Raw genomic sequence first — 25,266 nt, 5'->3', positions numbered from 1 at the left:
CTTGGAATATATATTTTTAAAAATTACAAGTTTATATTTGCAGCCTCAACTTCTGCCATAAATTCTAGGTTAACTTTTCCAATTACACCTCAACATCACTACTTGGTACTTTAACAGACCTCTCAAACACAATGAGTTCAAAACTAACTCTTAACCTTCCTGGCAATCTGCTCTTCCCATACCTTCCATACCTCCACACCTCTGCAAGTGGCAATTCCAGTCCACCAGTTGCCCAGGTGGAAAACATTAAAGTCAATGTTGCTTCTTCTCTTTCTCTTACACTCTATATATCATCCATCAGAAAATCCTATCCACTTTGCTTCTGAAATACATCCAGAATCCAAACACTTCTCACCTCTCCTGCCACCACCCTAGTCCAAAGCACCGCCATTGCTTTCCTGAGTTACCGTGACATCTTCCTAACTGCCCTCCCTCGTCCAGTCTATTTTCCACACCGCAGCCAGAGTGATCCTCATAAAAAGTCAGATGGTTCCACGCCTAATCTTAATGTTCACAGCAGCTTCCTGTCTTAGAGTAGAAGCCAATGTTCTACAGTGTCTGAGGCCTGTGACCCAGTCCTGCTTTCTCTATGACTGTATTTCCTAGTGCCCACTCTGTTCAGGCCTCATTCTGCTTCCTTGCTGTTTCTGAAGCATGTCACATATTGAAGTCTTGGGGACTTTGCACTTACTGTTCCTTCTGACTGGAATATTTTTCCTTCAGATATTTGTCAAGTTCATTCAGAACTCTGCCCAAGTGTTTCCTTTCCAGATAGAGGCCTTCACAGATGACCCAATCTAAAAGCATCTCTTCTGGGTCACCATTTCATTCTTCCAAGCCCTCAATACTCCCTGATACAATCAACATTTACTATTTGTCTGTGTCTGTCCCTCATTCTGAAAGGCAAACTCTATGAGGATAGGCCCTCTATTGTATTCACTATTGTATCTTCAATCTCACTGCTGCGCCAGCAGTTCCTGACCCAGAGACCCAATACATATTTCTCAAATGAATGAATAAGCTCTCCACTATCTTTAAACGAAGCTGAAGGCAGTAAAGTTCTTCTAGCTTCTGTGATATCAAAGCTGTATACTTTATGGACTAAACACTTCCCTGCTTCCACCAACAACAATCTTCCACTGATGCCACTGAGAGGGAGATGCTGACATGCCACCATGGGCATCACTCTAGTTTCACCAAGGCTGAGTTGATTCCTCTACTGCACAATGACAACAAAGAAATGCCTGCTCTGTGTGCAGAATGCCTGCCACTCTTTTGTTTTATCTTCCATTGTGAATTTGCATGAAAACTATCTTGAGATCTTCATTTTCCATCATGCCCCTTCCAGTGCAACCAATGAAACCTAATAATAGCCCAACTCCTTGAAAGATGAAGTACAAAAGAACAGAATCAGAAGAATAAAAGAGGACCATATTTATCAGACAATTAAACATTTAAGTCATCCTGAGCTGTAAAAGAAAAAAGGTTGTTTTATTGCACAGAAGTCTATACACATAACAAAAATGAATGCCTTCTAAGCTATGAGACTTTTTTTTTCAATAAATGTTACAAATACAAACATGCCATGTAACCATGGTGTTTGGTACATATCCAGGATGTGGCTTTTTACATCCTTTTCTTCAGTCAGAGCTGTTATGGTCCAGCTAATTCATTCCATTTTACTTCAAAACTTTCCTATTCTCACTTTTAAAAATAGGATTTTTCCCTCCATAAAATATGTAACTTAAGGTTATTAACCACTTATACAATGTCTCAAATCCTCCTTACTTCCTTAGGGCATAGATCCTAACTCTTTCTTTTCTTGTCCCCTCCCCTCCCCTCCTCTCCTTTTCTCTGAGACAGGGTCTCCTAACTCTTATCTTGTATGTTACTCTTCTTCTGTATGTTTTCTCTTCTCTTCTCCTCTCTTCTTCTCTCCACTCTTCTCTTCTCCCCTCCCCTCCTCCCATCTCCTCTCTTCCCGTCTCCTCTCCTCTCGTCTCCTCTCCTCTCCTCTCTTCTTTCCCTTTCTCTTCTCCTCTCTTCTGTTTTCTTTTCTGAGACAGGGTCTTGCTCTGTTGCCCAGGCTGGAGTACTGTGGCTCAATCATGGCTCACTGCAGCCTTGAACTCCTGAGTTCAGGTGATCCTTCTGCCTCAGCCTCCCAAGTAGTTGGGACTAAAGGCATGTGCCACCATGTCTGGCTAATTTCTTTTTTTAAACTTTTTTGTAGAGATGAGGTCTCACTATGTTGCCTAGGCTGGCCTTGAACTCTTGGCTTCAAGATATCCTCCTGCCTCTGCCTCCCAAATTGTTGGGATTACATGCAGTCCTGAGCCATTGTGCCTGGCTTCTACTTTGAACAACCAGAAAACAGGCCAGGTATAATGACTCATGCCTGTAATCCCAGCACTTTGGGAGGCCAAGGCAGGCAGATCGCTGAAGCTCAGGAGTTCAAGACCAGCCTGGGCAACATGGCGAAACTCCATCTCTACAAAAAAAAAAAAATACAAAAATTAGCCAGGTGCAATGGTGTGCCTGTGGTCCCAGTTACTTGGGAGGCTGAGGCAGGAGGATCACTTGAGCCTGGGAGGCGGAGGTTGTAGTGAGCCAAGATCTCACCACTGCACTCCAGCCTGGGCGACAGAGCAAGGCCCTGTCTCTAAATAAATAAATAAATAAATAAATAAATAGAAAAATAGTATTTTACAGTTTCATTTTAACAGAGGTACTAATTATAGACTTGTTGGCCTAAATAGGCAGCTGGCATCAGAGGGTTTCTGGTTAATCCATTCACACAGCTGTGGCAACAGAGAATGCCAAAGTCAATGAGTGAGTCTATACACAGGGTTATTTACTAGCCATAGCTGCCTTCTAGCCCTGGTAACAAAGGATTTTGGTAGGAGTATCAAACAGACCTGGGACAAGTTTATCATCCTGTCTAGAAAACCAACTTCAAATGATGGATCCCCTTCACACTAAAAAATGCAAAATTCAAAAATATTTTATCTTCTTCGAAAATGTTTATACACACATCATCAGACCTGACATTTACAGTTTTTAAAAACCCCAATAAAACAAAAAGAAAAATCAACATGAAACATACACCCTTCCTCTCATCTGATTTATCAGATTGATGACAGAAGCCACTGTATTTTCTAAGGATATATCTGCAAGGTTAGTAAGTGGTCTTTGCTTACTACACCCTCTGAAATTCAAAGCGCACAGGAAAAAAGAAGTGTTACCTTTCTTTACATTTTCCCCCCTACTTCGAATACTTCTACCTTTAAAGTTCTTTAAATGGGCCGAGCATAGTGGCTCAAGCCTGTAATCCCAGCGCTTTGGGAGGCCGAGCTGGGCGGATTACCTGAGGTCAGAAGTTCGAGACCAACCTGGCCAACATGGCGAAACCCTGTCTCTATTAAAAATACAAAAATTAGCCAGGCATGGCGGCAGGTACCTGTAATCCCAGCTACTCAGGATGCTAAGTCGGGAGAATCACTTGAACCCAGGAAGCAGAGGTTGCAGAAAGCCGAGATCACGTCACTGCACTCCAGCCTGGGTGACAGAGGGAGATTCCATTTCAAAATAAAAATAAATATAGGCCAGGCATGGTGGCTCACGCCTGTAATCCAAGCACTTTGGGAGGCCAAGGCAGGTGGATCACTTGAGGTCAGGAGTTCAAGACCAGCCTGGCTAACATGGTGAAACCCTGTCTCTACTAAAAATACAAAAATTAGCCAGTTGTGGTGGCACACGCCTGTATTCCCAGCTACTAGGGAGGCTGAGGCGGGAGAGTAGCTTGAACCTGGGAGGCAGGTGTTGCAGTGAGCCAAGATCACACCACTGCACTCCAGCTTGGGTGACAGAGCGAGACTCCATCTCAAAAAATACATAAAAAATTAAATAAATAAATAACAAAGTTCTGTAAATGATTTTCAACCCAAGCTTCAAGTTAAAGTCCCCAGGGAACTTTAAAATACTGATGCTTGGTTCCTGCCCCCAGGAATTCTCATTGAATTGCCTCTAGATAATTTTAATGTCCAGTCAGGGCTGAGAACCCTTACTCTAAGTCTTCTCAGCTTTCTCAATCAAGCCTTTGCCTCCTATTACATCATGTATCCTTTTCTCTTCTAAACACCTGCCACTTGTGAAGCCAGTATAGATACTGTATATTACCTGTTCTCCCAAATGAATCATAAAGCCCTTTGAAGCTGAAGTCACCTTTTATTCACATCTTCTTTTAATCTCCCACAGTGTCTCCACAGTGCCAAATCATAAGAGAGCAATATTAGCTAATATATACAAAGGACCTATTATATAATTCTATATTCCCTAGTAGGGACAGCATTATTATGCCAATTTACAAATGAAGAAACTGAAGTCTTCAGAGAGATTAAGTGGCTTGTCACAAATTACATGACTAACAAATGACACCTGTACTTCATCCCAGATTCATCTGACTCCAAGCTCTTCACTCTTGCAAAACAGCAGCAACAACAAAGACGTGTAATTGATTGGGTTCTAAATAACTTGACTTCAATTAAATGCTTTTAAAAATTAAATAACCATTTGTATCAGCAAGTGGGCCATTGAAATGGTGGTTGTAAAAGTAAAGGTAAGAGAAACGAAGGTCAGAACGCACTTGGTCTTATTTTTCAACTAGCCAAAATAATGCAATGAAAACCTACGGTTTCTCATTTTAAGGAAAGTTTTCTAAAACAGCTTTAAGTTGAGAGGCTTTAGATGATAAACTACTCCTTTGCCTTCCTAGAAATGAATCTTACCAATACGTTCCATTATCTTTCCATGAAAAGAAATATTTTTTTTAAAGGTAAAAGGAAATCACCGTGTAAGTTGATGATTTCTTTTGGGGAACCTTCATTCGGGACGATGACTCAAGGGGAAGAACAGCCACTTCATTCTGACATTACAACACTATACCACGTAAACATTACAGAGATGGGATTTCCTAAGCAGACTATTCATCTAAAAAAAAAAAAAAAAAAGAATTCGATCCTCTGGGCTTCCACATGCCTCCATTCTCCAGGCAGAAGGAACAAGGGCTATATACTGAAGTTGAAGTCGAGAGATGGGAAAAGAGATTCAGAAAAGTAAAGCGGAATAACTGGGAGTAATATATTTTAAAGGATATTCACATGCAAATAGAACCAAGACTAAATGATGATAGGTAGGAACATGTGATTCTTGCATAATTTAACAATTTTACTTATTGTTGCTAGTTTCTTGATATCTTCTCTTAGAAAATGGACAACTAAGCCACATGTTAACTTCACTACCCAGCTAAAGTAGTAATTCATCAAAATTCACTTTCATCAAAACTTACTGAGGAGGCAGCAAACTACCAAACGAATGCTTACAAATATTAACCATTATTTTCCTTTGTAACTTTACATAAAATAATTTCTCCTGAAAAAAAAATTTAAGGCTGCAGCATTAAAGTAAAAGCTGGTGGCCGGGCACATGCTTGTAATCCCAGCACTTTGGGAGGCCTAAGCGGGCAGATCACCTGAGGTCGGGAGTTCGAGACCAGCCTGAGCAACATGGAGAAAGCCCATCTCTACTAAAAACACAAAATTAGCCAGGTGTGATGATGCATGCTTGTAATCCCAGCTACTCGGGAGGCTGAGGCAGGAGAATTGCTTGAACTGGGAGGCAGAGGTTGTGGTGAGCCGAGATGGCGCCATTGCACTCCAGCCTGGGCAACAAGAGCTAAACGCTGTCTCAAAAAAAAAAAAAAAAAAAAAAAAAAAGTAAAAGCTAGTATGGAGAGAAAGAGTTAAAGCCTGTTAGCTAAACTTCCTTAATGTCTCTTAGGAGTGATGTCCACACTATTTCCCAAGACAGCTACTGCAGAAAGCTGCAGTCTTCATTTATTTTTTAAAAAAGCAAAGCACTAAAACCCTCTACCTTGTTTACAAGTTAAAAGTGTATCCAATCTATTTTAAACTAAATTTTGCATATTTTGGAATACAACTTCAGTCAATTTTTTTAAAAAAAGTATTTGATTTTCAATTAAATACATATTAGCACAAATTAAACCAAGAAGCATATCTAATTTATCTTGGTGTAAAGCTAATCTAATATAACTGAAAATGGACACATTATGCACTTGACATGCTTTTGTTATACTCTGCAATTCTGAAACACACAGGAAAAGTACAAATAAAAAGGGCAGTCTAGCAAGTCACTTAAGTCATAAGCAGATTTTCTGAAAAAATGGCCTGGAAAGTTACCTCTTGCAGTAAAAGATGCTATAGGTTTTTTAGTACTACTATTTCATTAATGACACAACACACAAATTATCCTTCTGAAATAACCAGAAATCACTTCAGTAAAACATACCTTTAAAAGATTCACAGTTACACGGCGTGTAAATTGTTACAGGAGACAAAATGGCGGTTACCGGAAACTGAGTGGAAGGTTACAAAATTTCTAAGAGCAGAAGTGGTTTTGAAGTAATAAGTAGAAACAAAAAATAACCTAACCTCTTCAAGATAACCACAGAACCAGCAAGAGAGTGCTGCTGTGCTGTGTGAGGAAGTGAGTACAGGAGGGCTGGAGCTCTCTCACAAAGGAAGTGAATATTCACTTCTGGTTTTACAAACCATCTCATTTGTCAGATTTATCTCACTTGGCACACATCTGGCATTTAGTGCTCAAATAATATAACCTATATAGGCACACTCAACAATTGGCATTGATAGAAAAATGTAGGCAATCTTCAACTTAAGAGGAAGTGTGTTTTAAAAATGAAGGTTTAGGGCCAGGCACAGTGGCTCACTGTAATCTCAGCACTTTGGGAGGCTGAGGCAGGAGGATCGTTGAGCCCAGGTGTTCAAGAGCAGCCTGGGCAACATAGCGAGATCCCTGTCTCTACAAAAAGTACAAAAATTAGCCAGGTGTGGTGGTATGTGCCTGTAGTCCTGGCTACTTGAGAGGATGAGGTGGGAGGAGAATCATTTGATCCTGGGAGGTTGAGGTTGCAGTGAGACAAGATCACCCACTGCACTCCAGGCTGGGTGACAGAGTGACACCCTGTCTCAAAAAAAAGAAGGTTTGTACATATTGTAACAGGATATGAAGCTCCAGATAGAGCAAAATTATAGTGACAGAAGTGAATCAGAGATTGCATGAGTTGGAGGGTGTGGCCTGGGGGGAGGATTGGAAGACGAGATTGTAAAAGGGCACTGGGGAACTCTTTAGGATAAAGGAAGTGTTCTGTATCTTGACTGAGTAAAGGTTAAGTGACTCTAAATTGCCCAAATTCACCAAATTGTACACCTAAAATGTGTGAATTTTATTATATGTAAATTATACTAGCAAGAAAATGATTTTACAAAAAGAAGGTCTGTAAATCGGCATTTCAGATTTTGGAATAGGCTTTTCCAAAAAAATGCATACTATATAAATGGGGGTAAGTTTTCAAGCTAGCCCTTCTCCCCCAAATATGAACCATAATTTGGATGAGACTGAGTAGCCTGGAAGCCCCTCAGTCTGGACACATCAAAACCACAGCTCCCAGAGGTTCTATTATGCACCCTAAGTACTGGTTGGCAGAGGGAGAGAGGGATATTGTTTGATGTCCAAACGCAGTCACAGAGTTAGGATCTGGTGACTGGAGAACGTGAGGTGATGGTAGGAAGATCTAAGGAGCAGGAGGCAAGCACACACCCTGGGCATTTTGCACTTGACCAATCGCTAAGTAAACCTGGAACTCATACTTACTAGTTGAAGAGAGGGGAAGCCAGAGGTACTTATGCTCTGTCGATGGTACTGGCCAAGGTTTGGTGGGAGAGTAAACTGTTTCCTTATTTCGCTGAAGAATACCTTGGATTAAAATAGAAAAATCTAAATGAAATGATTATTTTAAGAAATCATCGCAATTTTAGACGCAATCTTTGATATCATGTTATAAAACGTAGACCTTGGCTGGGCGATGAGCAGAACTGACTAAGATACCCTCAGTGGCCTGTTAGTGGACATTGTAGTTTTTGTCTGATAATACATACCCTTGAGAAGTTCACAGAGGCCATGATGCCTGCAGTCAGGGTCCTGCCCAATACTGGAAGGATGATGGCAGAAGGAGGACTTTGAGACCCAAGAAAAAGATCCAGAGCATTTGACTCCTTCTCCCCCAGCCATTCAGAGTTTTCTCTATGTGAGGTGGTCTGGTATCTGACTAGAATCCTTTAAATCCTGAGCTGCCATTTTGATCCAGACATTCTCATTTCAAGCAGCTGAACCCATTTGGCTGACTGGCTGCTACAATAGAGAACACCAGGGAACTGTTATATGAATACTTCTGCCTCCTTGTAGGCACCTTCAATGCTACAAGAATTCCCAATGATTATATTTTTTCCAAACTGCTCCTGGTGGAGTGATCCTTTGCATCACCCATGTGGACAATGCTCAGCCAACACTTTAGGGAGCCACACAAATGAGAGGAAGTTGTTCCTCACTGTCTACTTACACCTGCTGGCATGTGACTGCTGGCCAGTGATACCCCAGCTTACGAACAAGTTGACGTCTGAGCACTCATCTGTTAGCCGTTTGTTTGGAACTCAGAGCACGTTTTCTTATTACATCATTGTGTTGGTGGTTGGATTCTCAGGCTAGTTCACAAAAGTGTATTTAAACCACAATGAGGCCAAAACATACAATACCAATACTGCTACTGACTATAATTAGAAACTAACAGAGATTACAGAGGATCAAATGAGGTCATATATTTTAAACATGCTTTGTATCCAACGAGGGTATATAGAAATTGTTAAACATTGTTACTTTAAATGTAATACTTAAATATTACAAATGAAGCTTATTATGTTTTCTCTGTGAAAATGTGTGCTAGGGCATACTTATTAACTGCCCTGCATGATGAGGTTTCCTACATGGTTTGCTTTGCTCCTGACCTTGGCAATGAGTTACACCTAGAGAGGCAGGAAACTAGGCTCTTGTCTCAACTTTGGCATCTATTCTCCTTCAGGAGCACCCCAATTTCCTTTCAAGATGCCCACGCTTATGCTGTGCACTGTCTAGGCAGAAACACAAATCAAAAGAGTGGGCACATAACTCACGGCAGGACAAGCATCTCTCTTTCCCGGGATTCTGAATGACAAATGGAGAGAAGATTGGAAGAATAAGGCTGGAGCACATTCATCCTAGTGGTGGCCCCTTATGTGATGAGGCAAGGAAGTGTGAAACCCAAGAGGAAGCTGTAGTGGCAAGCATAAATTGTGCTCCTTAATTTTCTATAGCATTTTCTTTAATTTTTTTAAAGTATAAGGAAATACTAGGATAGGAAGTATTCTACTAGCCACGAGGGAAATTCTGATTAAACCACCATGAGATGTCATTTCACAACCACTAGGCTGGCTATAACAAGAAAGAGGGGCAATAACAAGTATTTGCAAGGATGTGGAGAAACTGGAGCACGCATATGCTATGGTTGGAATATAAAATGGTGCAGCCATTTTGGAAAGCCATCTGGCAGTTTCTGAAAAATTTAAACAGAGCTCCCATGTAACCCAGCAATTCCACTCATAGGTATATACCCAGGAGAAATGAAAACATAATTCTGGCAGTGTGTGGTGGCTCACACCTGTAATCCCAGCACTTTGGGGGGCTGAGGTGGGCAGATCACTTGAGGTCAGGAGTTCATGACCAGCCTGGCCAACATGGCGAAACCCCGTCTCTACTAAAAATACAAAAAAATTAGCCATGTGTGGTGGTGTGTGCCTGTAATCCCAGCTACTTTGGAGGCTGAGGCACGAGAATCGCTTGAACCCGAGAGGTGGAGGTCACAGTGAGCCGAGATTGCAACACTACACTCCAGCCTGGGCGACAGAGCAAGACTCTGTTGAAAAAATAAATAAATAAAAAAAGACAACCACACTTCCCCACAAAAACTAACACATGAATGTTCATAGCAGCATTATTCATAAAGGCCAAAAAATGGAAAAAATCCAAATGTCCATCAACTGATGAATGACTTAACGAAAAATTGTATATCCACACAATGGAAAATTACTCAGCAATAAAAAGGAAGAGAGTACATATACCCCACAACATAAATGAACCTTGGAAACATTATCCTAAGTGAAATAAGCTAAACCAAAAGATCACATGTTCTATGATTCCTTATATGAAATGCCCAGAATTGCAAAATCTATAGAGACAGAAAGTAGATTTATGGTCACCTAGGGTTGGGGATATTGTAGAGAAATGGAGAGCGGCTGCTAATGAGTTTGGGGTTTCTGTTTGGAGTAATGAAAATGTTCTGAAATTGATTGTAGTGATGACTGTGAATATATTTAAAATCACTGAACTGTACACATGGGTGAATTTTGTAGTATATGAGTTATATCTAAATAGAATGAGATAGGTGTATATGTAAATATTCTACATAGACGAAAGTGAAGGCAAAAAATTGGTGTGACAACTAGGAATGAAAGAATAACCTCAGATTTTGTCTCCAAGTGTTTGATAGACTGATTTTAATTATAAGTTGGACAGTCACCGATTTTTTTTAAATCAACAGATTAGACCACTGTCCAAAACAAAAGGTCTATATTGCATGAGCATCAATGTATCTTGTGTTTGGCACCATAGGACTCAAACCAACACTGCAATCATTTATTTGCTTACTTGAAAAGAGGATCCTAAGCCATAGAGGGCCAACACAACCAAGCCAAAGCCCTTTTCTGTGATCAAGCTGACCTTTTTACAGATAAGACTGACTTCTCCTGGGACTGCTGCCTCTAGGTCTTCCCCCAAGAGCTCTCAATGGTATGTCTTAGTTTCCCAGTCATTCTAAAACTGGTCCTATTATAGACCAGAGTGGTTGATGTGAAATCAGAATATCTGAAAATGTTCAGGAAAGAAAGTGGCATTGTGAGATTATCAAAGAGGCAGGAAGGACAGGGTCTTGCTTTCATTTTGAAGCAAGACCTGTTGTCCTATGTCAAAACTCTAGTATTTTTGTCATCATGAAATCAGAATGTTCCTGCCCTCTAGCCTTTCTTAAACAGAGTCAACTGGTATTTCTGTTCCAGTCCTCCATATACAAGTTTCCTAATTCAGAACTATACAACTCATCTTCTTCCTTGACACTTTGAGCCTAACCCAATACCTAATAGCACTCCTATTTTCTCTCCCTACAGAACCCTATAGAGAAGGCAATTAAACCTGTCACTTCAAAACTGTCAAATATGAATGGTTTGTCATTAAACTGAAAATAGTGAATCATTCCACGTGGAAAAGAATTGCTTCATATCATTTGAAGAACTTCAAAATAAAATATCTCTAGTGAGGCCCTACACAAATATTAAGCTAGCAGAAATAGGCTGGAATGATAAAATTTCATGTTGGTCAAGCTGTGGGAAAACCAGCATGCCTCACACCCCTGGTGGGGTTGTATATTGGCTCTGTGTCTCTGGAAAGTAATAATGTAATATGCAACCAGAACTATAAAACTGCTGTTAATTCTTTTATCTAACCATCCCGGTTTGGGAAATATACACCATGGAATTCATACAAACAAAAATATAATTTTGAGCGGAAATGAACATAAGAACTCTGTATATGATAGTATGATAGCAAATAATTGGAAATAACCAAAGCATCCCACATTGGAAAGAACACTGAACAAATAACAGTATAAAATATATGGGATATCATTTTTCCATTTAAAATGACAAAAATATAAATTAGGTTGACCCATGGAAACCTGCATACAAAGTAAACTACAGTAAAAAATAGTATGAGCAACTAAATACAAACACACAACAATATAACAATATACGTGGAAATACACTACAAGGATCAGAAATCCTTTCCATAGTCACAAAGTAGTTTAATAACTAACTCATTCAGGTCTGTCTCCTGTGAAGTTATGTAAGTTCACAATTAAAAAAAAAAAAATCCGTATGACTGGGCACAGTGGCTCACGCCTCTAATCCCAACACTTTGGGAGGCCAAAGCAGGTGGATCACTTGAGCTCAGGAGTTCGAGACCAGCCTGGGCAACACGGTGAAACCCAGTCTCTACAAAAATTACAAAAATTAGCCAGGTATGGTGGTGTGTGCCTGTGGTCCCAGCAACTCGGGGGGCTGAGGTGGGAGGATTGCTTGAGCCTGGGAGATTGAGGCTACGGTGAACTGTGTTCGTGCCTGCTGCACTCCAGCTTGGGTGACAAAGTGAGATCCTGTCTCAAAACAAAAACAAAAACAAACAAATTGCATATATATAAAATAATGCGCAGACAGAGCGTACTACTTGGGGTGTTTAAAAGTTATGTAAATGTTGGCTATTAAGTTTCCTAATATGGAACTTCAGTCCCAAAAGAACATATAGCACCCCAATGTCCAAATCAACCTTCTTCATCTCTACGCTGGTCCTAGTGAAGGGGGACATCTGTCTCCACAAAAAGGAACACAGCCAAAGCAGGTGTTTGCACAGGTTCCATTTCTATGCAGGTACTGTGTGTGGGTTTTATTTTCCTCTACATTTGATTCTCAGACCAAATTTGACATGTCCAAGATAAGTTTCGTGATGCTAGATTTATATCATGATAATATTTCCTTAATGAGCTAAGATACCCTTCTTCTAAGGAATTCAAAATAGTTTATAAGTATTATCTTCTTTATTTTCATACATTTTACTGGAAGGGAGCCTTGCGATTTATTTAAAATGTCAATACCATTGTGATTAAGGAGTCAGAATGGTGGTGATGGATTGGTGGTAGGGAGTGGGTAGAGAAGCTCAATGTTTTTTTTCAGATCAGCAATAATTATGATATACAATTGGGACCACAAACCACAACTAATCATAGAGTAGAGCTTTCAAAGTGTGGCTGCTGGACCATTTGCATTAAGTCATCAGCTACTTAGATAAAAATTGAAATTCCTGGCCGCACCCCAGTCCTGTATTAGCATCTCTTATGGTATGGTCTGGAAAACTGTATTTTAAGTCAGCAATTCCAGGTGATTTTTATGTCCAATAAAGCATAAGATTCACTGATAGTGCAAGACTGTGAAGGAATGGTTGGTTCATTCCTTCCTTCATTCATTCATTTCACATTGAGAACACACAAATTGTTGGGCTTTCTGTTGCTGCTCCTGGGAAGCCTGATCCAGTGGGTAGATGGGCGGAGGGCAGATGAATAATTGAATACTTATAATATGGTAAATATTCTATTACAGGAATATGCATAGTTCCTTGTGAGCAAAGAGGAAAGAGTTACTAATTCTGCCTAGGAATGTTTAGGGAGCTTTTAAAACAAGATTTCTGAGCCAGATTTTGAGAAAAAAATTAGTAAAAGAAGGTCTGATGGAGAAGACAATGCACTTTAAACTTTTAAACCATTTCATGATATGTAGACATCAGTTTTTCTCATTCTCACTTTAAGTATTTTAAACATCATGCTGCCTCATTTCTTTATAAAATATGTGTCTAGCAGAATAAAGAAAAAGAATGAAAACTCATTGATAGAGTACTGAGTTTTGCCATTTGCCATTTGCTTGAGTTTAAGCACATTAGTTGACTAAGGTGGGTCTTAGTTTCATTATACGTAAACCAAAGGGGCTGGGCTTTATAGTACTGAGCATCTTTCCAGCTCTAACAGGCAAAGATGCACAAGAATCTCCAAGCAGATCAGTCAGCACCACGAGCTACTCCAGCAGCTGTGCTAGGAAACCAAACAGCCCTGGAAGGCTTCTCCCTGGCTTTCGACCCTCAAGGAAAATTCTTTTTTTTTTTTTTTTTTTGAGACGGAGTCTTGCTCTGTCGCCCGGGCTGGAGTGCAGTGGCCGGATCTCAGCTCACTGCAAGCTCCGCCTCCCGGGTTTACGCCATTCTCCTGCCTCAGCCTCCCGAGTAGCTGGGACTACAGGCGCCAGCCACCTCGCCCGGCTAGCTTTTTGTATTTTTTTAGTAGAGACAGGGTTTCACCGTGTTAGCCAGGGTGGTCTCAAACTCCTGACCTCGTGATCCGCCCGTCTCGGCCTCCCAAAGTGCTGGGATTACAGGCTTGAGCCACCGCGCCCGGCCGAAAATTCTTTCATTATCTGCTGGTATGGTCAGCAGCCAAATTGGCTGGATGGATTTTAAAACTGATTAAGGAAAAAAACTTCATCTATAAGTATTGAAAGAGGTTTGGGTCTCTTGAGGTTTTCCTGAATCTGACATGTTTTAAACAATAGTGAAAGGAGTGGGGTAAAAAAGCAAATATATAATTTACTCTAGGTAACAAGCGATTATAAAACACTCCAGAAATACAGTGTAAAGTACAAGTTAGTAATAAATATTAATTACAGACATTTGTGGGTGTACATGTGGATGCAACCACAACATACAACATATAATTAAACCTTGAAAAATAGCCATTGTTTCAGGACTAGAAATGATTTACATCAAATAATCAGTGAAAGGTTGTTATACACCCCTCTCCCCAAACTTACTAAGTTACAAGGTTAGGGCAGGGTAGTATTTTTAAAAAATCAAGGTTTAGGCTGGGCACAGTGGCTTAAGCCTGTAATCCCAGCACTTTGGGAGGCCAAGGTGGGTGGATCACCTGAGGTCAGGAGTTTGAGATCTGCCTGGCCAACATGATGAAACCCTGTCTCTACTAAAAATACAAAAATTAGCCCAGTGTGGTGGCACACACCTGTAATCCCAGCTACTCAGGAGGCTAAGGCAGGAGAATCGGTTGAACCGAGGAGGCAGAGTTTCCAGTGAGCTGAGATCATGCCATTGCACTCCAGCTTGGGGGACAAGAGCAAGACTTCATCTCAAAATAAATAAATAAATAAATACATAAATAAATAAATAATAAAAATCAAGGTTTAAAAATTTGTTGCATGTAGAAAAACTGACTTTGAATGATGTAGCTATCAAAGGGTTAGATCATTGTGCATGGCATGGGTAAGGTCTGAAAACACACATCTAGCTCAAGAGTGACTAGTTTCTGGAGTTGACCACATAAAAGAAACCTAAGGCTTTTTCTGAGATGCATTATTGGATGCTTTTAGTAAAGTGCACTTTTAAAAGGCTACAAAATGAATTTCTGAATTTCTGTAGCAAACTTTATATATTTATATATCTACACATATATCTATATATCTCTATCCATAACTGTATCTCCATACACTCGTATACATATATGCATACATATTTTCAGCCAAAAAGTCTGGAATAAATTCCTTGTAAATTCTTCAGCCTGTGGCCTCACAATGGATTATTACAGGTTTTATTGTTTCTCATATTTTCTATCTCCTCTCATAAACAGACAAGCCATAACTGTACAACTTCCATAAAACTGATTCAACAGGTGGAAACATGACTACAAAGAAAAGTTTGCCCCTTATTAGGAAGGTGTGGAACTTACGTTTCTTCCTCACAGGGGAGTCCCAAATCCCTTTCACTTAGAAAATTCCTCTGAAGACAGTGGAGTATTTATTAGACGACTTAAGTGTTTGAGCGTTCCAGCAGCAAGACTAGAGAAGGATTTCTCAGTGTCTTCAGAGGCATCTCCTCTCCCCAGCCTTTATATATCATCATGTAAGTTTTCTTCTTAATATAATCACCATCTACTGATGAAGCAGCATAATCACCTAAAAGAACACCTGTAATCTTTGAGTGTCTTGTGTTTTAAGAAAAGAGAGTCTTTCCAGAAAAGTGTATTGAGTCATAAAGTAACAGATGTAACCTATGTAAGCTGGATCCCAAAGGAGGAGGAGAGATCAAACTGGAGCAGAAGTAATATTTAAAGAAATATTGGCTGACAAAAATACCAGACGCAGCTTCATAAAGCTCTATAAATGCCCATCAGAATTAATACAGAGGAAACCAAACCTAGACACATCATAGTAAAACTACTGAAAATCAAATAGAAAAATCTTTAAAACATCCAGGGAAAAGACACATTATCTTCAAAGTGTAATAATGCAACCAACAATTAACTTCTCAATTGAAAAAGCGAAATCCACAAACCAATGCAACGACATCTTCAAAGTGCTGAAATAAAATAGCTAACAATCTAGAATTTTCTACCTAGTGAAAATATCCTTCATAAGTAATGAAGGAAAAAAGATTTTATCAGATAAACAAAAATGGAGAGAATTTATTACCAGCAGAGCCATACTAAAATAAATAGTAAAGACAGTTTTTGAGGCAGAAGAAAAGCAATCCCAAATGGAAACACAGAAGTGCTGAAAGCATTGAAATACACCAAAAGGGTAAATGTAAGTAAATCTAAATGATAGTGACTGTACAATATAAATATAATAATGACAATAATGTGATGTTTAAAATATACATAGAATTAAAAGGTATGGGAGTAAATGGATTTCATATGTTTTATAGTCCATATTATATCATCTGGGAAATGGTAAAAGTACTAATTAATACCAGGATTCTAATAAGTCAAACATGTATTGTTGTAATGTCTATAGCAACAAGAAATAAGTGGGCAAAACAGAAAAAAAAAAAACCCACATAGGATTGAACATTTATACCCAAATATATCAGTGTTTTGTTCGTTTGTTTTGTGTTTTTATTGTTTTTTTTGAGACGGAGTCTCAGCCTGTTGCCCAGGCTGGAGTGCAGTGGTGTAATCCTGGCTCACTGCAACCTCTGCCTCCCAGGTTTAAGCAATTCTCCTGCCTTAGCCTCCTGAGTAGCTGAGACTACAGGTGCCGGCCACCACACCCGGCTCATTTTTGTTTTTTTTGTTTTTTTTTTTTTTTTTTGAGGCGGAGTCTCGCTCTGTCGCCCAGGCTGGAGTGCAGTGGCCGGATCTCAGCTCACTGCAAGCTCCGCCTCCCGGGTTTACGCCATTCTCCTGCCTCAGCCTCCCGAGTAGCTGGGACTACAGGCGCCCGCCACGTCGCCCGGCTAGTTTTTGTATTTTTAGTAGAGACGGGGTTTCACCGTGTTAGCCAGGATGGTCTCGATCTCCTGACCTCGTGATCCGCCCGTCTCGGCCTCCCAAAGTGCTGGGATTACAGGCTTGAGCCACCGCGCCCGGCCTATATCAGTTATTAAATGTAAACAGATTAAATTCTCTAATTAAAAGACAAAGGTCACCAGACTACATTTTAAAAAATTGTTACTTATAAGAAGCACATTTTACTTTTAAAAACAAATTGAGTATAAGTAGCTGGCAATAAGCTGCACATATTTAAAGTATACAATTTGATAAGCTTTGACATATGTATAGACCCATGAAACCATTACTACAATAAATAAGTTTCTTCATGCCCCTTCTTAATTCTTACCCTCTTTCTCCTGGCAACTACTAATTTGCTTTCTGTAACTGTAGATCATTTGCATTTTCTAGAGTTTTATATAAATGGAATCATACAATATATCGTTTTTTTGGTGTGGCTTCTTTCATTCAACAGAATTATCTTGCAATCCATTTATATTGCACTGTGTATTAGTAGTTTACTTCCTTTTATCATAGAGGAATATTCCATTGTATGGATATAACACAGTTTTTTTTTTTTAATCCATTCACCTGTCTATGGACATTTGAGTTGTTTTCAGTTTTTAGCTGTTATAAATAAAGTTGCTATAAACATTTGTGTTCAAATCTTTATATGGATACATTCTTTCATTCCTCTTGGGTAAATGACCAGTTAAAGTGTTCTACAATGTGGTTGTATACTCCCATAATCAGTGTTCCAGTTTTTCCATTTGTTCAACAATACTTGGTGGTGTTAGTATTTTTAATTTTAGCCATTATACTAGATATGTTGTATGTGGTGGTATCTCATTGTGTTTTTAATTTGCATTTCCCTAATGACTAATGATGCTAAGCAAGTTTTCATGAAGAGACACATTTTATTTATATTTAACTTTTATTTTAGGTTTAGGGTTACATTTACATGTTTGTAACATAGGTAGATTGCGGTGTCCTTTCTTTTCTTTTCTTTTCTTTTCTTTTCTTTTCTTTCTTTCCTTCCTTCCTTCCTTCCTTCCTTCCTTCCTTCTCTCTCTCTCTCTTTCTTTCTTTTCTTCCCTCCTTCCTTCCCTCCCTCCCTCCTTCCTTCCTTCCTTCCTTCCTTCCTTCCTTCCTTCCTTCCTTCCTTCTGACACACTTTAAATATAAGGACATAAAAAGACTGAAAGTGAAAGAATTTTAAAAGTTATGAAACCTAGCCAAAAGGAAGCTGAGGTCGCTATAGTACTATCAGACAAAATGGACTTTAAGAAGCATTACTGAAGAGAGAGACATTTCCTAAATAACCAAAGGGCAATCAACCAGGAAGACACAACAATTCTAAATATGTATGTACCAAGTAATATAGGCTCAAAATATATAAAGCAAGAACTGCAAAAGTAAGAGGAAAAATATTACATCCACAACTATATTAAAAGTTTCAAACATACTTCTGTTCTATCACACAGATAAAAAAAAAAACCAGAGATACACAGAACTTGAAGATTAAGATAAACAGACTTGTGCTAATTGACATATACAGAAAACACCATGCCTAACTTTAGAGTACACATTCTTCTTGCACACTTTAAACATTTACATATTGACCATATCTCCAACCATAAAACAAGTCTCAACAAATTGCAAAGGTCCAGAAATGATATAGAGTAGCTAGTCTGATGCCATGTAGAACTAAACTAGAAGCCAACAAAAACATGCTAGCTCTAAAACATCTAAGTATTTGTTTGTTTCTGCAAATGACATAATTTTAAGCCTATTTTTCTTTCCATTTATGTGCCTGGGCTAAGTAAGTGGATTTTTAAAAATTACATAAAAACCAAAAAGAAAATAGCCAGAGAGGAAAACTACATGTAATATTTAGACATAGTTATATAAGCTATTCTATTTTTATTTTGAGCATGTAATATATTTTGCAATTTTAAATATAAAAAGTATTAAAAAGCACATTGTACAATGTCTCCCTCCTACTCTTGTTTGCCAGGTACCCAGTTCCCTCTCCACAGACAATCTAGGTAATAATTTCTTGTGTTTCCTTCTGTGCATATAGAGTTCATAAGCAAATACATGTATATATTCTTTCCCACATTTTTATTTACACAAATGGGAATACAGTAGTTGAGAGTCATCTATGTTGTAGTGTTCACCCATTGTTCATTCTTTTTGATTATGGAGTATTCCCCTGTATGAATACCACAATTTGTTTATCTGTTTGCTGGTGATCTTCATTTTGCTTTATTCACTCAATAGATAAATACATAATAATTCCCTCATTCTTTTTTTACAGCTGCATATGTACTCTATTATATAACTGGGAATAATTTCTTAACTACTCTCTTTCATACATTTCTGTTGTTTCTAGTTTTCTGCCAGCACAAAAAAAGTTCAGAAAACTGTACATATGAATTCATACATGTATAAATATATCTGTGGAATAAAGTCCTAGAACTGGAATTGTTGGGTGAAAGTGTTTGTGTATTAGTCCTTCAGAGTATTTTACCAATTAACACGCTAAGCAGCCATATAAAGAAAGTGTACAAAATGCTTTCAACAATTTTAAGGAGTTATTGAATTAACTGGCTATTCTGCCCATTGTTATCTAACTATCCTGAAGAACCAAGAATCCATTTATTTGATACGCAAAACCAACATTTGCATTGAGGGACTCTTTTCTTAACTTTATGGGCAGGAAGTTGCTATCTAGTAAAGTCAATCCCTTTGTTTACGGGGTAACTGTAAGACTCAAGACAGTATGGTTGCCTTCCGGTGGGCTGAAAATTTCATTTGGGCATACTAAGTTTGAGGTTCTCATGAGGACTCCAAGTGGAAGTCAAGTTGGCTGTTGGACAAACGGTCTGGAACAGAAACAAAGCCCCAGTTGCGGATGTGAATTTGGCCAGGCTTGAGAGAGCAGGGCTGAGAGGTCCACACCTCCCCACCTATGGTTTCTCGTCCATGTCCCCAGCAACCCATATCTAGTTTACCAAAACGGTTATATGTGGTGCCCACAATGGTGTGGTTATAATCTGTGGTCTGGGAACGAAGCCACATAGCCTGGCTAAACAACTAAACCAATCTCTCTCACTCTGCGCACCCGTGGCCATTCCTTTGTTTTCACCCCTCTTTGATGAGTCTAATCTTTGAGGAAAACACAGATAACAAAAGCTCTCAACAAGCTGGTCAGAGAAGGTCTTGAAAGCAGCTCCTGGGACCATGGAACAATTTGGGGAATGAAATTTTGCCAAATGCATAGACTAAAAATAGGTATACTTTGGCCATTAAGAAGAACTTCCTGATTATTAGGATCGCAGAAGGTTGACTCATTTTTTGTGTGTGAAAACAGAAAATGATGCCACTATTTACTGAGTGCTTACATCACACAGGGCCCTGTGCTGAGCACTTCATAAGCGCTTCATTGAATCCACACGGCAATGCTATGAACCAGGTTTATCATCCCTGTTTAACAAATGCAAAACTCAGGGCTGGAAATGTCTGGAGAATTTGAACCCAAGACTATCTGACTCCAGAGAACATTCTGTTAGTTACTATGCTTATTACATGAGTATAAGCTTAAAAACGTATTTAAATCTGAGTACATTATTTGAAAACTTTCCATGTTTTTAAGTAGTGTACTTAAAAACTAGAAGGAAATACTACTATTCACAGTTATGTTAAAGAGGTAGGAAAATAGAATTTTTTTTTTTTTTTTTTTTTTGAGACAAGGTCTTGCTCTGTCACCAAGGCTGAGTGCAGTGGCGAGATCACAGCTCACTGCAGCCTCAAACTCCAGGACTTACGAGATCCTCCTACCTCAGTCCCCTGAGAGCAGCCAGGACTACAGGCATGCACCACCATGCCTAATTTTTAATTTTATATCGAGATGGGATCATGCTATGTTGCCCAAGCTGGTCTCAAATTCCTGGATGCAGGTGATCCTCCTGCCTCAGCCTCCCAAATTGCTGGGATTATAGGCATGAACCACCACACTCAACCTCGAGTTGTTGTTGTTTTTCTTTTTTCTAAAATGTTTGCACTGTGGTTGCCATAGATTTATGACAGAAATTGTAAACACACACATACCTTTTTAAACTATTATGAAAGTATCTTAAGAGTCTCTTCAGGGCTAGGTGCGGTGCCTCACGCCCGTAATCCCAGCACTTTGGGAGGCTGAGGCAGGGGGAATCACCTGAGGTCAGGAGTTCGAGACCAGCCTGGCCAACATGGTGAAACCCCATCTCTACTAAAAATACAAAAATTAGCTGGGCATGGTGGTGCATGTCTGTAATCCCAGTTACGCGCGAGGCTGAGGAAGGAGAATTGCTTGAACCCAGGAGGCAGAGGTTGCAGTGTGCCGAGATCGTGATACTGCACTCCAGCCTGGGCAACAGAGCAAGACTTCATCTCAGAAAAAAAAAAAAAAAAAACAGTCTCTTCAGGGATCCTTTCATCATTACCATTTTGTTTCTAAGTCTCCTGGAATTTTGAAATAAAACTGTATTCTCAGCATACTTCGAGCTCTTGCATCCACTTCCTCCTCTACCTGGATTCAATTAAACTCAACACACATTGTTGGATGCTGTTGATTAAAAACACCTCATTTCTCCACTCTGATTTGTGATTTATCTAAGTTATTTGTCCCAGCATAGCCAGCTCCTTGGCCAATTTAGAGGCCACATGCTGTATATTCATGAAAGGACCTATAATGGTGCTATTTATTTTCAGATGTGCTGGCCAAGGCAGTGAATTAGCTGCCTGTCTGTGTGACTTAGTGAGGTGGCTTCAGTAAAGACATGGAGAGCCTTCCAGCCTCTGCTATTCAAGCTGATTGCAGTTGTGAAATATACATGCCTTCGCTATAAGGGGAAATGGAGCAGTTCTAACTTCCTCACTTTTTGTGAGTTTGCTTTGTTAAACTATGGAACTTATGGAGATGGCTGAGAGAGAAAGTTTTTGTTTGCCCTTGAACACAGCTTCAACCTGTGGGGGACAACTGAACTAAGCTGAGGACCGTCAGGTAATTGTTGTTGTATCTTCATGCACACCCTCTATAGAAGTGGTTCTCAAAATGTGGTCCTGAGACCAGCAACATCAACATCCCCTGGCCAAGCTAGAAATGCAGACTCAGGCCTCCGCCCAGACCTACAGAATCCTAAACTCTGGAGATGGGCCCAGATATCTGTGTTTTAACAAGCCCTCCTGGCCGGGCATGGTGGCTCACGCCTGTAATCCCAGAACTTTAGGAGGTCGAGGTAGGCGGATCACAAGGTCAAGGGATCAAGACCATCCTGGCCAACATGGTGAAACCCCATTTCTACTAAAAATACAAAAATTATCTGGGCGTGGTGGCACATGCCTGTAATCCCAGCTACTCAGGAGGCTGAGGCAGGAGAATCACTTGAACCTGGAAGGCTGAGGTTGCAGTGAGTCGAGATCGTATCACTGCATTCCAGCCTGGTCTCAAAAAAACAAAAACAAAAACAAACAAACAACAACAACAACAACAACAACAACAAACAAGCCCTCCAGATGATTCTGATGTAGGCTTACATTTGGGAACCCCTGGTCTGTTGCTAGCAGACAAATTCCATCTCTGCCAGCGTTCTCTTGCCCTTTCCTCATTCTCCCTCAGTGATATAGGACTGTAATCACCCTTCCTCAGTCTAACTAACCCTATCTAGTTATCTGAAAATCAAGATTCTAACAGACATTCATTTAATGATACCTACTTCCTACCTAGCCAAATTTAACTAAGATATTCTACTTTGTACAAATAGTTAATGTGCCCTCAAATAATCACTTCCTCCATTCACTCCTTCCCCAGTCCCAAACTGTCTCCATCTTTTCTCAAAATTTATTTTAGTTTGGAGGATGAAAACAATGCTTCTTAAACCAAAGAAACTGCACTGTTCCAAAGTTATGAAGCTAGTAACGGTTAGCTGTTATTTACTTTAAGAAAAAGCTCTGACGTGGGAGGTGGAGTCAGTGCCTGGAAGGGTGAATATTTTGGAGAAGGACAGCAGGCTCAGGAAAGTTACAGAATGACTAGAATCTCTTAGTTGAGAACAGTAGAGAGATGAGACAGAAGCCCAGATGTCTGACATTGATTTATTGTTTCAAGTATTTATCGAGTATGCACTTGCTCAAAGTTCTGGGGGGACTGCAAAGAGGAAAGCAGACAAAAGCCTCTGCCCTGGCCGGGCGCGGTGGCTCAAGCCTGTAATCCCAGCACTTTGGGAGGCCGAGACGGGCGGATCACGAGGTCAGGAGATCGAGACCATCCTGGCTAATACGCTGAAACCCCGTCTCTACTAAAAATACAAAAACTAGCCGGGCGAGGTGGCTGGCGCCTGTAGTCCCAGCTACTCGGGAGGCTGAGGCAGGAGAATGGCGTAAACCCAGGAGGCAGAGCTTGCAGTGAGCTGAGATCTGGCCACTGCACTCCAGTCCGGGCGACAGAGCGAGACTCCGTCTCAAAAAAAAAAAAAAAAAAAAAAAAGCCTCTGCCCTCATGAAGCTTCTATTTTGATGTGCACTGAAGCCTGGGCTTCTGCCACATTCTTTTGTATTAAGACTGCCCTATCCAGTGATCCTTTCAGCTCAGGGTGTTTTATCATTATAGGTACCTGAGGCAAGCAAAATATATGGTGCCTTTATAGGAAGGGAGGAGATGGCTGGAATGAGGGAAAAATTCTTCAAAAGGAAAAGTACCCAGACAGACCCCACCCCAGCTAACCAAAATTAGTCATTCACAGAGGAAAGGAAATCTCTCTGAGGCTTCAAAATTTGACATCTTTATGGTTCCAGGAATCATGCACATTAATAAAGTTAAATTTATCCTCATAACAGCTCACTCGTGGGACAAGTACTACCCTCATGTTATAAAAAAGGAAGCTAAAGCAGAAAAGAATTGGGTACTGGATCAAGTTCTGAAGTAGAGCCTGTTCCAACCTAAGAACCAAGTCTGCCTCTTGCAGGATTTTCTTGCCTGTATTGGCATATTGATGGCCACTTAGCTCTAGCACTGAGCCTTTTCCAGAAGTAAGGCCCAGTCTTCTGCCAACATTCTCCAGGGAGCCACCATGTCCTTTATTGTTCTGCAAATATTCTTTCCTGAAGGGCTCGTTCTTGTGATCTATCCACTACTTCCCGTATGAATCCTAATACTGTAGCCTTAATAAAATTTCTATCTAGATATAAAATAAGTTCCTTTACTCTTCCCCTACTGAAGAGTTGGTCATGTTAGTGTGATAGATGCAGAAGTAATAATCTCTTAAATCACTTCTTAATAAATGAGACTATATTCTGTGCACTAACCAGTTATTCAAGATGACAACTATTAGGATATTTGTTCTGGTGAAATCATATGGCCTGAGTTATGGATCAAGCAGGTATTTTAAATCAAGAAGCCTGAATAAAAATACCAACCCTTCTAATTTTGAGGAGAAGAGGTATTTTTCTCTATGTGCAATATTAAAATAATACTATGTTTGTTGTATAAAAATATAGCAAAATTTTACCTCAATGAGTATAAATTATTCTTCATATGAAGAAATGATAAGAGACTAGAGGACATGTATGGTAAATAAGAGACTAGAGGACATAAGTTATTTGAACTGTCTGTTTTTTTGTTTCTTTGATTTTTTTTTTGGGACGGACTCTTGCTCTATCCCCCAGGCTGGAGTGCAATGGCGCAATCTCGGCTCACTGCAACCTCCACCTCCTGGGTTCTGCCTTAACCTCCTGAGTAGCTGGGACTGCAGGCACGCGCCACCACGCCTGGCTAATTTTTGTATTTTTAGTAGAGATGGGGTTTCACCATGTTGGCCAGGCTAGTCTCAAACTTTTGACCTCAGGTGATCCACCCGCCTTGGCCTCCAAAAGTGCTGGGACTACAGGCGTGAGCCACAGTGCTTGGCCTGTTATTTGGACTTTTTAAAAGAGACATGGCAAATGTGAATATTACATATACAGAAACGTATTTCCTTCTGCATTAACTCGTGATTTATTTCTTATTACCTATCTTAAACTCAAAACAGTCAAAAGAGTCTCAGGATCATTATAAGGACGATCTAAAGACATTCTGTTTAGACTCCTAGAAAATTACTCAAGATACTTGTAATTGGGCACATATATGAAAACCTTTCCTTTTATATATTGAGACTGTTCTCTTTTTTTAGAGAACTTAAATACAAAACCTCCTGATATTCAAGCTAATGCTGTAACAACAAAGTTAACTTGAGCAAACACTGAACAACTCCTTTGCAGGCCCTGTTCTGGAATCC

At 39.8% G+C, this 25,266-nt stretch overlaps 1 protein-coding gene across 5 annotated transcripts in view; it reads right to left on the bottom strand.

The window, feature by feature from the left end:
- DOCK8 (dedicator of cytokinesis 8) overlaps positions 1–25,266 on the bottom strand; it is a 245,598-nt gene that overhangs the window by 185,545 nt on the left and 34,787 nt on the right. For 3 of the 5 annotated variants that reach the window (XM_033237171.1, XM_033237172.1, XM_033237170.1), the window contains exon 1: positions 6,367–6,528. The gene's annotated coding sequence lies outside the window, so the exon portion shown is untranslated. Of the gene's footprint in view, positions 1–6,366; positions 6,530–7,749; positions 7,852–25,266 lie in introns of those variants that run through there. The other 2 variants (XM_033237174.1, XM_033237173.1) reach the window with 2 other exon arrangements.

Source organism: Trachypithecus francoisi, unplaced genomic scaffold, assembly GCF_009764315.1.
Source record: "Trachypithecus francoisi isolate TF-2019V2 unplaced genomic scaffold, Tfra_2.0 Lachesis_group16, whole genome shotgun sequence".
Taxonomy (NCBI): Eukaryota; Metazoa; Chordata; class Mammalia; order Primates; family Cercopithecidae; genus Trachypithecus; species Trachypithecus francoisi.
This window is presented reverse-complemented; position numbering and strand designations above follow the sequence as displayed.